A 13037-nucleotide genomic window follows, 5' to 3' on the forward strand; every position below is an offset into this window, starting at 1 on the left:
TACGTTCGTACCAACCATTTCCCATACTCCAGTTCCTCCACCCCCCCTCCCCCACTCACCCTCTTCTCTTTCTTTCTTCCCGACTGATATGACTTAGAGTGGAAAGACATGAAAATGACTACTACGCTGAATGACAAAAAACTGTATTGTATATTATCATGACTTCTTATGTTGAACATTGAGCCCGCAAACAATGCAAAGGAGAAGGAAAGAGAGACAAAGAAAAAAAAACGAAACAAAACAGACAGAAACAGATATGGTATGGAGACACACCATCCACATACACCATACACGCATTATCCGCAAAACCATCTTTTGATAACTTTTAAACCTAAGGTTCTCTTTCCCAGTCTTGCTAGCGTTTCTTTGTGCGGTTTATTAGATACTGATACTGAACATATACCCGGTTGTAAAATATTTTGTAGGAATGGAAATGATGACACTTCATATCATCTTCCATGTTAGAATGCAAGTCCTGTTTATTATAGCAAAGCGCTAAAAGGTTTTTGAATATTGATAGAGACACCCTGTCATCCCCAACTCCCTGACGAAGCCATGCAATACCAAATCCGTTTATCCCAAGATCTGGTTTCACTTTACCCACTCAGTTACAATTACACAACTCAACCCGATGAGTAAAGTGTCGCATGCCTGTCTGCATAACCTGCTTGTAGTGAGCTGTGTAAACTTTAATCAGTAATTGATATAATCAACAAAGGCTCGATTACATAGAGGGTACCTGTTGATTGGCATTGGTTTAGTTCGTGCATCAAATAACTTCCAAAATAAAGATAGATCAATTGTTCTCAATTTCCTCATAAATTTTAGAATTTCTGTTGCTCCCTTTTATTTCGTTTCCCTACACATTTATAACCATCCTGTTTTTAAGCTCAGCCTAGTCTACCATTCCTAAATCCTTGTATGCATTAATAGCTCGTACTTCCACATTACCATACAACCATTATTCCCATTGAGATAAATGACCTCTATTACGAAAATCAATAACAATAATTGCCTTATCTGGATTAACAGTTAACTGCTATTTGTCCGCTTTGTTTTTTGTTGTTTTTTGGGTTTTTTTGTTTTTTTTGTTTTTTTTTTAAACACACAAAGCTGATTGTGTAGATCAACTGCAGTACTGCAGAGAACAATCCAGCAAAAGCAAATAAAACAAGAATTTTCCACAGCACCAGTGATTGAATGTATGGCATCCTTTCCTTTTCGTGATACTTGGATGGCGCATAAATTCATAATTATAGAATATCAGCAGTTGAGGACTTTAGAGGCAGCTTTGTTTAACATCACGGGAACAGCTAAATGTCACACACACACAGACCCACACACACTCACACACACATACAGGGGGGCGGGGGGGGTGGGGGGGGGGGCTACGTCAAATAGGGTTGAACGCAAAAGTGCGTGAACACACCAGCATGTGACAGGAGTTTCAATGGAAGGGGTCATCCCATCACGTGCCCACAGTCTACACGGGAAAAGTCCCTGCGGCGGACGTTCAACACGTGATTCAAGTGTTGACACAGTGATCCAGAGACAGGTCCAACAGGAACTGCCTTCAGGGGAAACAGCTTGATTGTTTGTTGTTGTTTGTGTTGTTTTTTTTCCCAGTCACAAGTTTGGTCATTCTTGTGCTCCGTTTAGAATGCTACCATCCCTACTTTTGACTGCTCTCTAATGTTTTGTTAGTTTGTTTTTTTAATTTTCGTTTTACCTTTCTTTTCTTTTTCTATTGTGCTAAAAGAATCAGACGCATTTTGTGGGTCTTTTCTGAGGCCACATGGTGGCAGCATCATGGTTTGAGCGAGATTGATGTGAGTTTCATTCTGTGGATGGTAGCAAAGTCACATGGCGGGAATTCCCGAAACAGCAGCAGCATTTTGTACGCATACCGATCTCTGTCTGTCTGTCTGTGTCTCTTTCTCTGTCTATCTAACTATCTGTCTATCTATCTGTATGTATGTCTGTAAATCTGTCCATACATCCAGATATCTGTCTCTTTGTTTGCCTATTTATATCTGTCCATCCATCTGTCCATCCATCCATTTATCAATCTATCTATCTACCTACCTATCTATCTATCTATCTGTCTGTCTGTCTATCCATCTGTCTGTCTGTCTATCCATCTGTCTCTCCATGTATTAAATTTTCACTTCTCGGTGTAGAAAGTCGAAGCATTTTTTTTTCTTTTTTCTTTCCCAAACATGTGAAGTAGGCAAATGAAAATTGTGCTGGTGACTGACCACGATACCTGTGTGAACAACGTTAGCAGCAGAGAACAGTGACCAGTGAATCTCCTTGTTTGGCTTTATTCATCCTCTGCCATCCTCCGACCATTCTGAAGCATCAAAGCAACGTTATAACTTATACAGCGTGGTCATACTAGTCTTGAAAGAGAGAGAAATAGAGATAGACAGAGGGACAGACACACACACACACACACACACACACACACACACACACACACACACAGAGAGAGTTAAGTCCTAAGCAGTCTGTATCGTGTTTCATAAACCTACCTGCCCACTGTCTGTCCAGTGCACATTAATGTCAGTACATCGTGCATGGCCTGACACAGACAGGTTCAAACAGTGCACACTCACTATTGTCTGTCTCTCTTGTTACTGTAAACCCGCGAACATCTTCAAACCAGCCCTCACTTCACCCCTAAAAAAATTAATGTCGTATGTCTGCTTCTCAACCCTCTGAAGACATGTGTGTGCGTGTGTGTGTGTGAATGCGCGCACGCCCGCGCGCGCGTGTGTGTGTGATTCGTCAGCATACGTCATTGTGTATCCAGTGACTTATTTTCAAACCAGTGTTTCAGCAAGTAAACCATTAAGTTACGTTTTCTTTTTCTTTGTAGTTTCTCTTGAGAGATGATAACGTTGCCTTTACTACACGTGAAGAGTCACTGGGGCGCGGCACAAAACACCAGACTCCTGCAGGTGGTCAGTTGAGTGTCGAAACCTGGGTCGCTGAAAATGGTTCTTCATTGCCCATTACCTTGGGCAGGTCATATCTGGTCGAATAGCCTTTCACTATCAAATAGATTACAAGTTATTAGAATAAGTTATGACTGCCAGTGAAAGAACAAACGAACTGGATCAGCTACAATACTAAAACGAAAACGAATAAAAAGCGCTGGCTTAGCAGCCGCGTGTAGATGAACTGCTGCTGCCTCTCCATCCAAGCCAAGTTCTGTCAGCTTGCCTTGCATGTATAATCTACAACCCGCACCGCGAAACAGTCACGTCAATGAATGCAGAAAATCGATTTAATTCTCTGGTGTCAGTTTTACAAAAGCGGGTTTCTCCTGCAGAAAGCGCCAGCCAATCTTGCTACTGCCAGAAAAACTGAGGCTTGGAGGGGCCGTAATCGCGCTTTAATTGCGGGAAGAGGGCGCTGCGAGATGACGCGGGGATGCGATAATCTCCCTTTAATAGGCCCAGGGGTCGCTGCTCAACGCTATGGGGTCGCTTACCGCGTCCACAATGGCGGGGCGTCGGTTTCCATACGGTATTGAAAAATGTCAGCTTGGCTTCTCAAATTGCCCGGAGGGTGGATTAGGCTAGAGGGAGGGAGGGGAGGAGGGGGGGGGGGTGATGGGGGGTAGGTGAGGGGGTAGGTGGGGAAATGGGGGGGGGGGGGGGGGATGGGGAACTCGATCGATTGGCCCCTGGTTGCTATGTCAGGCGCCACATGAGTTATTTTGCATAATCCGTAGCGTTTCGGAGGGTGGTTTTTTGTTTTTGTTTTTTTGTTTGTTTGTTTGTTTTTTACCTTTTTCTTCTTTCTTTTGTTGTGCGTCTTTGTTGTTTGTTTTTTTGTTGTTGTTGTTGTTGCTTTTTAAAAAAATTGTTTATACATTTTTATGGTTTTGCATTTTGTCTGTGTTGTGTTGGATGTGACTGGTTGTTCCAGCTTTGTTTATCAAAGAGTTCCTATGGGAGGGAGGAGAGCAGGAGCAAGAGAGAGGTCAGACAGACAGACAGACAGACAGACAGACAGAAAAAGGAGGAAGGGAGTGGAAGGGGTGAGGCTGGTGCTGTTTTCCTCTGGCGGGGTGTTGACAGCGCTGTCATGGAGGATGACTGGCCACTTCATTGTCATTTTCCTTCTGGTCTTTTCTTCTTCTTTCTTTTCTTTTCTTCTTTTTTCTTCTTTCTTTTCTTTCTTCCTTTCTTAAAATCTTTCTTTCTTGGGAGTTGGGTGGTGGAAGGGGGTCTTCGTATTGTTACACAACAGACACAGGCACACACACACACACACACACACACACACATGCCCGCGCGCGCGTCACATACATCCACATACAGATATCAGCACCCACATACGCACACAGGTATACATCCACTACACACTCTCACACAAAGGCAAGCGCGCGCACGCATACATGCATACATATACAAACTCACTGACTGGTTTTATCTGATACTGCTTTACATTTTTTGTTCATATATTTTTTTTCGGAATGCTCATTAAATTCATTGACAGTTATGAATGCTCACTTCAAAGTTCAGTCGATGTTGGTGTATCGGCAGATAAGTGTATTAACCATTTCTCCTTCCGGGCTTTCAGAGTTCAGTTCTCAACTGTCATTCTGACGCGGCACCCTCTGGTAGGGTAGAACTGAACGGGTAAGCGAGACTTACCATGTAGGTAGATGTTTGACCGCAGTTCTACCCTATGAAGGGCTCGGGGAAAGAAGTACTGTCCAACCCATCTGTAATTCTTTCCTCATAAGTGGAGTGATGGTCTAGAGGTAACGCGTAAGCACTGGAAGCGAGATAATCTGAGCGCGCTGGTTCGAATCACGGCTCAGCCGCCGATATCCCCCACCCCCACCCCCCTCTACTAGACCTTGAGTGGTGGTCTGGACGCTAGTCATTCAGATGAGACGATAAACCGAGATCCTTTGTGCAGCATGCACTTAGCGCACGTAAAAGATCCCACGGCAACAGAAAGGGTTGTTACTGGCAAAATTCTGTAGAAAAATCCACTTCGATAGGAAAAACAAATAAAACTGCACGCAGGAAAAAATGGGTGGAGCTGTAGTGTATCGACGCGCTCTCCCTGGGGAGAGCAGCCCGAATTTCACACAGAGAAATCTGTTGTGATTAAAATAAAAACAAATATAAATACAAATTCTGAAAATCAGAATATGCGTGGTTCAAGATTGGCCTCGCGAGTATGCTACATTATATTACAACACTCAAACTTTGAGTGAATTTAGATCGTCTGTAATTCTTTCCTCATTCTGAAAGCCAGAATATGCATGGTTGAAGATTGGCCTTGCGAGTATGCTACACTATATTACAACACTCAAACTTTGGGTGAATTTAGAATCAGTCTCGAGACATACTTAATTTGCTGGCAAGCAAGCATTCCCTTTGCCATGTTACGTGTTGTGTGTGTGTGGGTGGGGGTATGGGGGGAGGGGGGAAGGCTGTTCATGGTATGTGGTGGTAGTGCATAGACTGTGTGAGCGGAACGTGCGCATCGCACTGGCTGCATTAAGAAGGATCACGCGCTTTATAAGAACGAATATTATCTGTTGTTGCTGAAATCATAAAGTTTTATAATGACCTGCAGATGTTCCATATGCACATAAGTACACAGTCACACATCCATACATCAACAACGCATACACCCGCACACAAACAACACAACACACACACACACACACATACACTACCACATATACACAGCCACAGACACAGGCAGACAGACTGACTGACTGACTGACTGACAGACAGACAGACAGACAGACAGACAGACAGACACACACACACACACACACACACACACACACACACACACACACACACACACACACCGATAAAACGTTCTTCCAACACCACAGACCGATACAAGATCTGGAAACACATTTTGGAAACCTTTAGGCATGCTATAAAATAGCACAGAGCGGTTCACCCAGTCCTACACCTCCCATTGTTGGAGTTTATAACAGCATACGTTTACATACGTTTACACATAATCATAATTAAGCAGCCCAGACAGAGCTCACTGATGTGGAGGCCCGTTGAACCTTAAGTGGACGCTGCTGCTGGAATTATGACCCAGTCCAAAGTGCAGGGGACAAATTAACTGGTGCTAACATTTTGCCTGGGAACTCATGCAGTGAAGCGCTCGGTCAGCCCGGTGCGTACCACTCCGGACCATCCCACTACAGAAATGTCCCCCCCTGGCGAAAGTTCGCTCTGTGAAGGGAGTTAAAAGACCTAGTAAATAACGCCCTTAAGGTCAAGTTGTTCGTACAGGGGGCTGGTTATGAGCGTTCCCCCAAGACGGCACATGAAGAGGCTGCAGGCTCACAGTCCCCTCAGCACACCACTCCGCACCCATCACGCCCCCTTTTCCTGTGAACTATATTCCAGAAAATATGCCTCTGTATCATCTCTGTATGTCCTTATATACATTTTGATTCAACAACAGATGCCTGTGCAGACGTTTGGAACTTCAGCTCCCCCACCCCACCCACCCCCACAAAGCCCCCGCAACTACTCCTCCTCCTGTCCCCCAACATTTATATTGCCTTTAGTTTATCCACCTTTTTTGCATCTGGGTGAGCAGTGGCCTTGTGGCACAGTGCCTGACTAGGGAGCATGGGGCCCAGTTTCGTTTCCAACACAGACCGGGACCTTTACTCCCTACCCCCCTTTTCCACCCCTCCTCTGCTAAATCGTGGGTGGTTTTGGGGGCTTTTTTTTTTTTTTTTTTGATGAGATCATAAACCGAGATCCTGAGTGCAGCATGCACTTTGCACGCTTCAGAAGTCGATACAACAACGTAAAAAGAGGTTTCTTGGTAAAATTATTTAGAAAAATCTAAAATTATGCAGAAATATGGACTCTGACGGTTTAACAAATGCACTCGGAGACCAAAAATAATAAGAAGCACAATAGAAATTATATATATATATATATATATATATATGAAGAAAAATCGGTGTCGCCACACTCTGGCGATGTGCTCTCTGTGGGGACAGCAGCCTGACATCCATTCAGTCAGAGACATCTGCAAACCAATGCAGTGCGATTCTTAACGTACCTCAGAGGAAGTGAATGCATCGCACAGAAGACGCAGTGAAAGTCAGGAATGCAGATCTTGGATCAGCGCGTCTCCTGCAGGATTCTTCCACTGCCCTCATTAAACAGATTCCTTCTCATTCTCGTTCTCCTCCACCTCCTCCTCCACTTCTTCCTCTTTCTCCTCTTCCCCTCTCTCCTCTCTTCTTTTTACTCCTACGCGGAGGAAAGTGGCAGAATAGTTAAGACGCTCAGCTGCCAATACAGAGAGTCCGTGAGGGTGTGGGTTCGAATCCCGCTCTCGCCCTTTCTCCCAAGTTTGACTGGAAAATCAAACTGAGGGTCTAGTTTTTCAGATGAGACAATAAACCGAGGTTCCGTGTGCGACATACACTTGGCGCACAGAAAAAGAGCCTATGGCAACTGAGTGTTGTCCTCTGGCAAATTTACGTAAAAAGAAATCCACTCTGATATATACACAAGTATACAAGCATGCAGTCAAGGCCTGAGAAGCACGTTGGGTTATGCTGCTGTCAGGCATCTGCTTAGCAGATGTGGTGCAGCGTATATGGATTTGTCCGAACGCAATGACGCCTCCTTGAGAAACTGAAACTGAAACCTACGCATATCCCTCTTTCATAACTGAAACTGAAACCTACGCATATCCCTCTTTCATAACTGAAACTGAAACCTACGCACATCCCTCTTTCGCCTCCTCCCCCTCTTCCTCATTGTACTGTGTATTCCCTGTGTCCGGCTTCCTCTCCACTTCTCTTTTTCCCCCGCTCTCTCTTTCTGCTTCAGTCCAGTCCTTCTTTCCTTCCCTTCTCCTGTGCCTTCGTCATCATCATCATCATCATCTTCTTCTTCTTTTACTATCCCCGGGACATTTCTTTGAAATGATATTTTATATCTTACTTACTTACTTAGGCCCATCACTGCCCCTGGAGCATAGGCCGCCGACAACAGTCCACCAGAGTCCTCTGTCCTGGGCTATTCTCTCCAGCTGTCTCCAGGTATATCCCATCCTCTTGGTTTCTGCCTCAAGGTCACGTCGCCAGGTGTTTCTTGGCCTTCCTCTTTTTCGTTTTCCTTGGGGGTTCCATGATAGTGCCTGCCTTGTGATGTTGCTAGCTGGCTTCCTCAGGGTGTGCCCGATCCATCCCCATCTCCTGTGCCGGATTTCATCCTCGGCTGGCAGCTGGTTGGTACGTTGCCACAGGTCTGCGTTTATATCAATGTCTCCTTTTTCTGTTCTTTCCTCTTTCCTTTCTTTCTTTACTCAGGTTGTGTCGTCACGTGACGTGGCGGGGCTGGGGAAGGTCACGGTCATTAGGTATCGCCACTGGCGGCGCTGCCTGTCAGGGGCCCTGAGGGGGTGTTGGCTATCATGTTAAAAACTGACTTATCAGTAAGAAAACCTTCGCTGGCCCCAGTGACAGCTAGCAGTGGTGGTGGTTTAGTGGGTAGGCAGGTGATAAAAATTGTTGAAGTGGAAAAGAGATGTAGGTATGGGGGAGTGGTGTAGGGTGAAATCAAGACTGGGGAGGAGAGAGGGAAAACATGAGGGAAGGAAAATACTGTGTGTGGAAGGGAGGTGGTGGGACGCAGAAAAACGTATACAGTAAGTTTGACATATCAAACATTGTGTGTGTGTGTGTGTGTGTGTGTGTGTGTGTGTGTGTGTGTGTGTGTGTGTGTGATTTGCTTGCATACTGCCCATTATGCTCTCTGTCATGTAGGTCAGCAATGAAGATCCACCACTCCTGTGTGTTCTTGTCCAGTCTGTGAACAGTGGCCAGGTGTGCTTCAGGGTCCTGAGTTCTCCTTCCACTGTTCTGCACCAGGTGTTCTTTGGCCTTCCTGTCTCGTGTCCACCTTCTGGGTCCACTGGAGGGCTGAGGGCAGTGAGGGGTGGGGAGGACAAAAATGTCAAACCTTCCACAAAACTGAAAATACACGCTTATAGTTCACTGCTACATAAATAGTAATAGTAATTGTGGCAAAAGCAATAACAGTGGTAGCAGTTATAGTTATAGCAGCGTCAACAGGAACGCAGCTATGGAGGAAGAGAGGCCGAGACAAAGAGAGAAACAAAGACAGCAACAGCGAGAGAACGAGTGAGAAAGCCCGAGGGGTCAATTGTGGCGAGGGGAGAGGTGTTCAAGACAGACTGCACCGGATCACAATGGTCCATGCTTTAACCTTCACTGTTCCATTAACCCAGCACTTAATAATGAGCGGACTTAGTGCTCTTCCGTACAGCACGATTTTTTTTCCGTTAATTACAGACTGGGTGGAGGTTGGAGGGGAGGGCGACTGGGTCTGCGTTTTTGACAGGATCTGTTTAAAACTCCTGCGAAAAACGCCGCTTATACACAAACACGTTTGTACATGTGCTTGTTGCATCACAATGTCTATGAATTATGATTCCTTAACTATGGTGTTGGTCCTGTTATTGCTTTTATCACCCTTTACACATCAACATGTTGTTTGTGAGAATTACAGATGACAGGAGATGACATTAGATTACGTTACGCACAAACATCACTTCACCAGCGAAATACAATCAAATACACATAACATGCTAGCATTTAGTCGGCTCTCAAGGATTGACTGGTGTGCTGGGCCGACTGCATGGGTCAGACGTCTGTCCTCTTCTTGCCAGCAGATGCGGTGTGACACACAGACCAGTCCACGATATATTGCATGCCTCCTTGAAGCTAGAACTCAAACTCGCTGCCACCACACAGATGTGTCGTGCATGACGACTGAGTGCAGGAAATAGACTTAAACTTTTGCTGGAGTGGGTGTGGATGAAGTCCTGTCACGTCCTGGATGCTCACAACCGTCGACATACATTGCATGGAAAGGACGACCGTCCCTTGATTGCGCCTCTCCCGTTTGTTTTGAAGAGCTGCTTGCATGTTTTCCTAAAGTAATGTCAAGTCCCTTTGCACAGACAAGTTTCCACTGGTCGCTGTACATGACTGTTCGTGACAGGAGTGCGGACCAGAACATTGGGCCCCATCCACTGGTCCAGGAGTGGTGGTCTGGGTGCTAGTCGTTCTGGTTAGACAGTATATTGAGGTCCCGTCAGCAGCATGCACCTCGCGCACGTAAACGCTGGAAAGAAGAGTTGTCCCTGGCAAAGTTGTATAGAAAACCCACTGTCACTGTGAAAAAAAAGCCCTTGTAGACCAAAACAAACAAAACAAATGTGGCGACACGCTCTCCCCAGAGAGAGCAGTCTGAATTTCACACCGATAGATATGTTGTGAAGTAATATGATACAACATAATGCAATAGATACAATACAATACGATACAATGCAACACAATGCTCGTCATCTTCGCTCATTCTGCTCTTACTGGAACCACATGATCTCCTGTCCCTCTGGCAGAACCAGTGCAAGTATGAAAGGAAACAAACATGAAATTAGAACTATGTGTGTGTTGTGGACATTTAACATCACGCAACACAACTGAACAAAGCTGAAAGAATCTTAGCAAGTGGCAGCGAGCAAGACCAGACAAAGACAAACATCTTTATTAAGGAGGATCAAACTTATTTTACATGCTTCTCTCACCCACATTGGGGAAAGAAGAAAAAGGCGAAAAGGAAAGAAAAAAAAGAAAAGAAAGAGAAAGAGAGACAGAGATAGAGGAATACAGGAAACATTGAAAGATACAGAAAGACAGAAAACAGAAACAGACACAACTAAAAGCGACACAGTGAACCATGGTACAAAGGGAAACACAAATATCAGAGACAAAAGAGAGAGTTCTGAGTTAAACAAATAAGTGAGTTAGTAATGGTTATTATTCATTGTTTGAAAATCTAACCAAATGTAGCAACAGTTCTACAATGGGCAAAAGCAACACAACAAAAGAAAAAAGGAACATTCTTTGAGTGGTCCTGGGATCCATCTGTGGTAAACAGCTCCTCAGTATCAGCAGAAGGAAAAGTGAAAACTGCATTTCTGTTCCCCATCGTCATTTCTCTCCTCCCTACAAGTGGTGCTGATGAAAAAAATCTCAAGTTTCCTGCTTGAAGGATCTCACCACATAATGTTCAGCTGTCCTGTTTATGGTGACATGCAGCTCTTCGAAACACAAGTAATGTGAACAGCCATTGTGGTCACACGCAAAGAAAATAAGAAAATCAATATAATACATTCTCAAGCATCTACAGTTTCGCTGCCATTGTACAAAACATGCAGCACGCTTCGCAAAGAGCGCACAGTCTTTCTCGGGGATTCAGCACAGATATGGACCGCCAGTTTGCTATATGTGGTTTCAACGTTACCTCACTTGTGTTAATGTCATCAAATGCTCTGGCTTTGACAGATGGATTTCATGTTGGGGGCAGGGGCGGGCAGGAGGTCGACAGTGAGTTGTGCCCACCGTGGGACATGTTGCTCAGGGAGGCAGGGGGATAGTATGTCATCGCTTTTATTGCTGTTTCTATGACAATGGGTTCCCTGAGCCAGCCAAGAGATGTCTGTGAGACCGAACGTTCAGTGCCATTGGGTGACAGCAATCACAGATCTATGGGGAAGGACAGAGGATTTGTTTATTGTGAATCCTTTGGGATTTTTTCACAGGGTGGGGTGTGATTGGGGTGTGGGGGTGGTTTGGGAGGTGTGCAGATAATCTCTCATTCTTATTGGGTATTTACCATCCATATATATATAACATTGATTTAGTGGAATCTACCTCCAGAAATGTATTTTGCAGTTGTTATTATACAGCAGATATTGGCCTCTCTCTGTCTCTGACTCTGTCTCTCTCTGCCTCCCTCTGACACTGTCTGTCTGTCACTGTCTGTCTGTTTGTCTGTCTTGATGCTCTGCAATCACAAAAAAGTAGCGCCTTTCAGATCACAAGGTTGTTTTTTTTCTTCGATGATAACCAAATGTCTTCTAACTGAAGTAAAACCCCCAGTCTTTTAAAATACGAAATCTGATCGACATATGTTCACATATCACATTTATGTTGATATCCTGTTTTTAAGTTCGTGAAAAATCATTACATACACCTTATACCCACCCATGACCCGTTCCCTATCCCCCTGCTAAAAAAAATAAATAAATAAAATAAAGGTGGGGTGTGGGGGTGGGGGGAGTTCCAAACATCTACTGTTTCACTGTCAATGGAATATAAAAACGAAATACAAACAAAACAAAACAAGCAACACAGAAAAGCATACAACACGCTTTGCAAAGAGCACACGATCGTTTTTTTGGTGATCCAACACAGAGACGGCCAGTTTGTTTTGCTGTGTGACGTTTCAGCGTTCCCCTCTCGTGGTAATGCCATCAAACGCTCTCTCTCTCTCTCTCTGTCTGACAGATGGGTTCGTGAGGAAAAAGGGGTGGGGTGAAGCCCCTTTTGCCGACTGTCGAACATCTTTCTCAGGAAGGGGGATATTATGTCACCATCCTTCTTCCCGTTTCCACTGCATGTGTTTCCCAGCCGGCCAAAGAGATGCTGGCAAAGAGTGGATCTTCAACGATATTGGGTGACAACACTTACAAATGGGCAAGGACAGCGCTTTGTTTTACTGTGGATTCATCTGTTGGGGGTGGAGGAGGTGGTGTTGGGGGGTAGGGAGAAGGGAGAAGATTCTTACTTGGCTTGTTCAGCAGTCTGCACGTGCCGGAACACAGAACGTGGCATTGTCCTATCATCTGGATATTTTGTGTAAGTTGTTTATGGCACAATTCAAATTCCCGGGTGTTGCTGAATTTGGTGCTTTTATGAACAACTGTTGTATTTTTTGCTCACTTGATGAAACCATAGTATGTATGTATATAATATAATACAATATAATATGATATATATATATATATATATATATAGAGAGAGAGAGAGAGAGAGAGAGAGAGAGAGAGTATGAGTACATATACACAGAGAGATATTTCAGAACTACAACCTTTAGTTGAAGGTTGAAAGTTACATTACATTT

The sequence above is a fragment of the Babylonia areolata genome, chromosome 15 (assembly GCF_041734735.1).
Source record: "Babylonia areolata isolate BAREFJ2019XMU chromosome 15, ASM4173473v1, whole genome shotgun sequence".
NCBI lineage: Eukaryota > Metazoa > Mollusca > Gastropoda > Neogastropoda > Buccinidae > Babylonia > Babylonia areolata.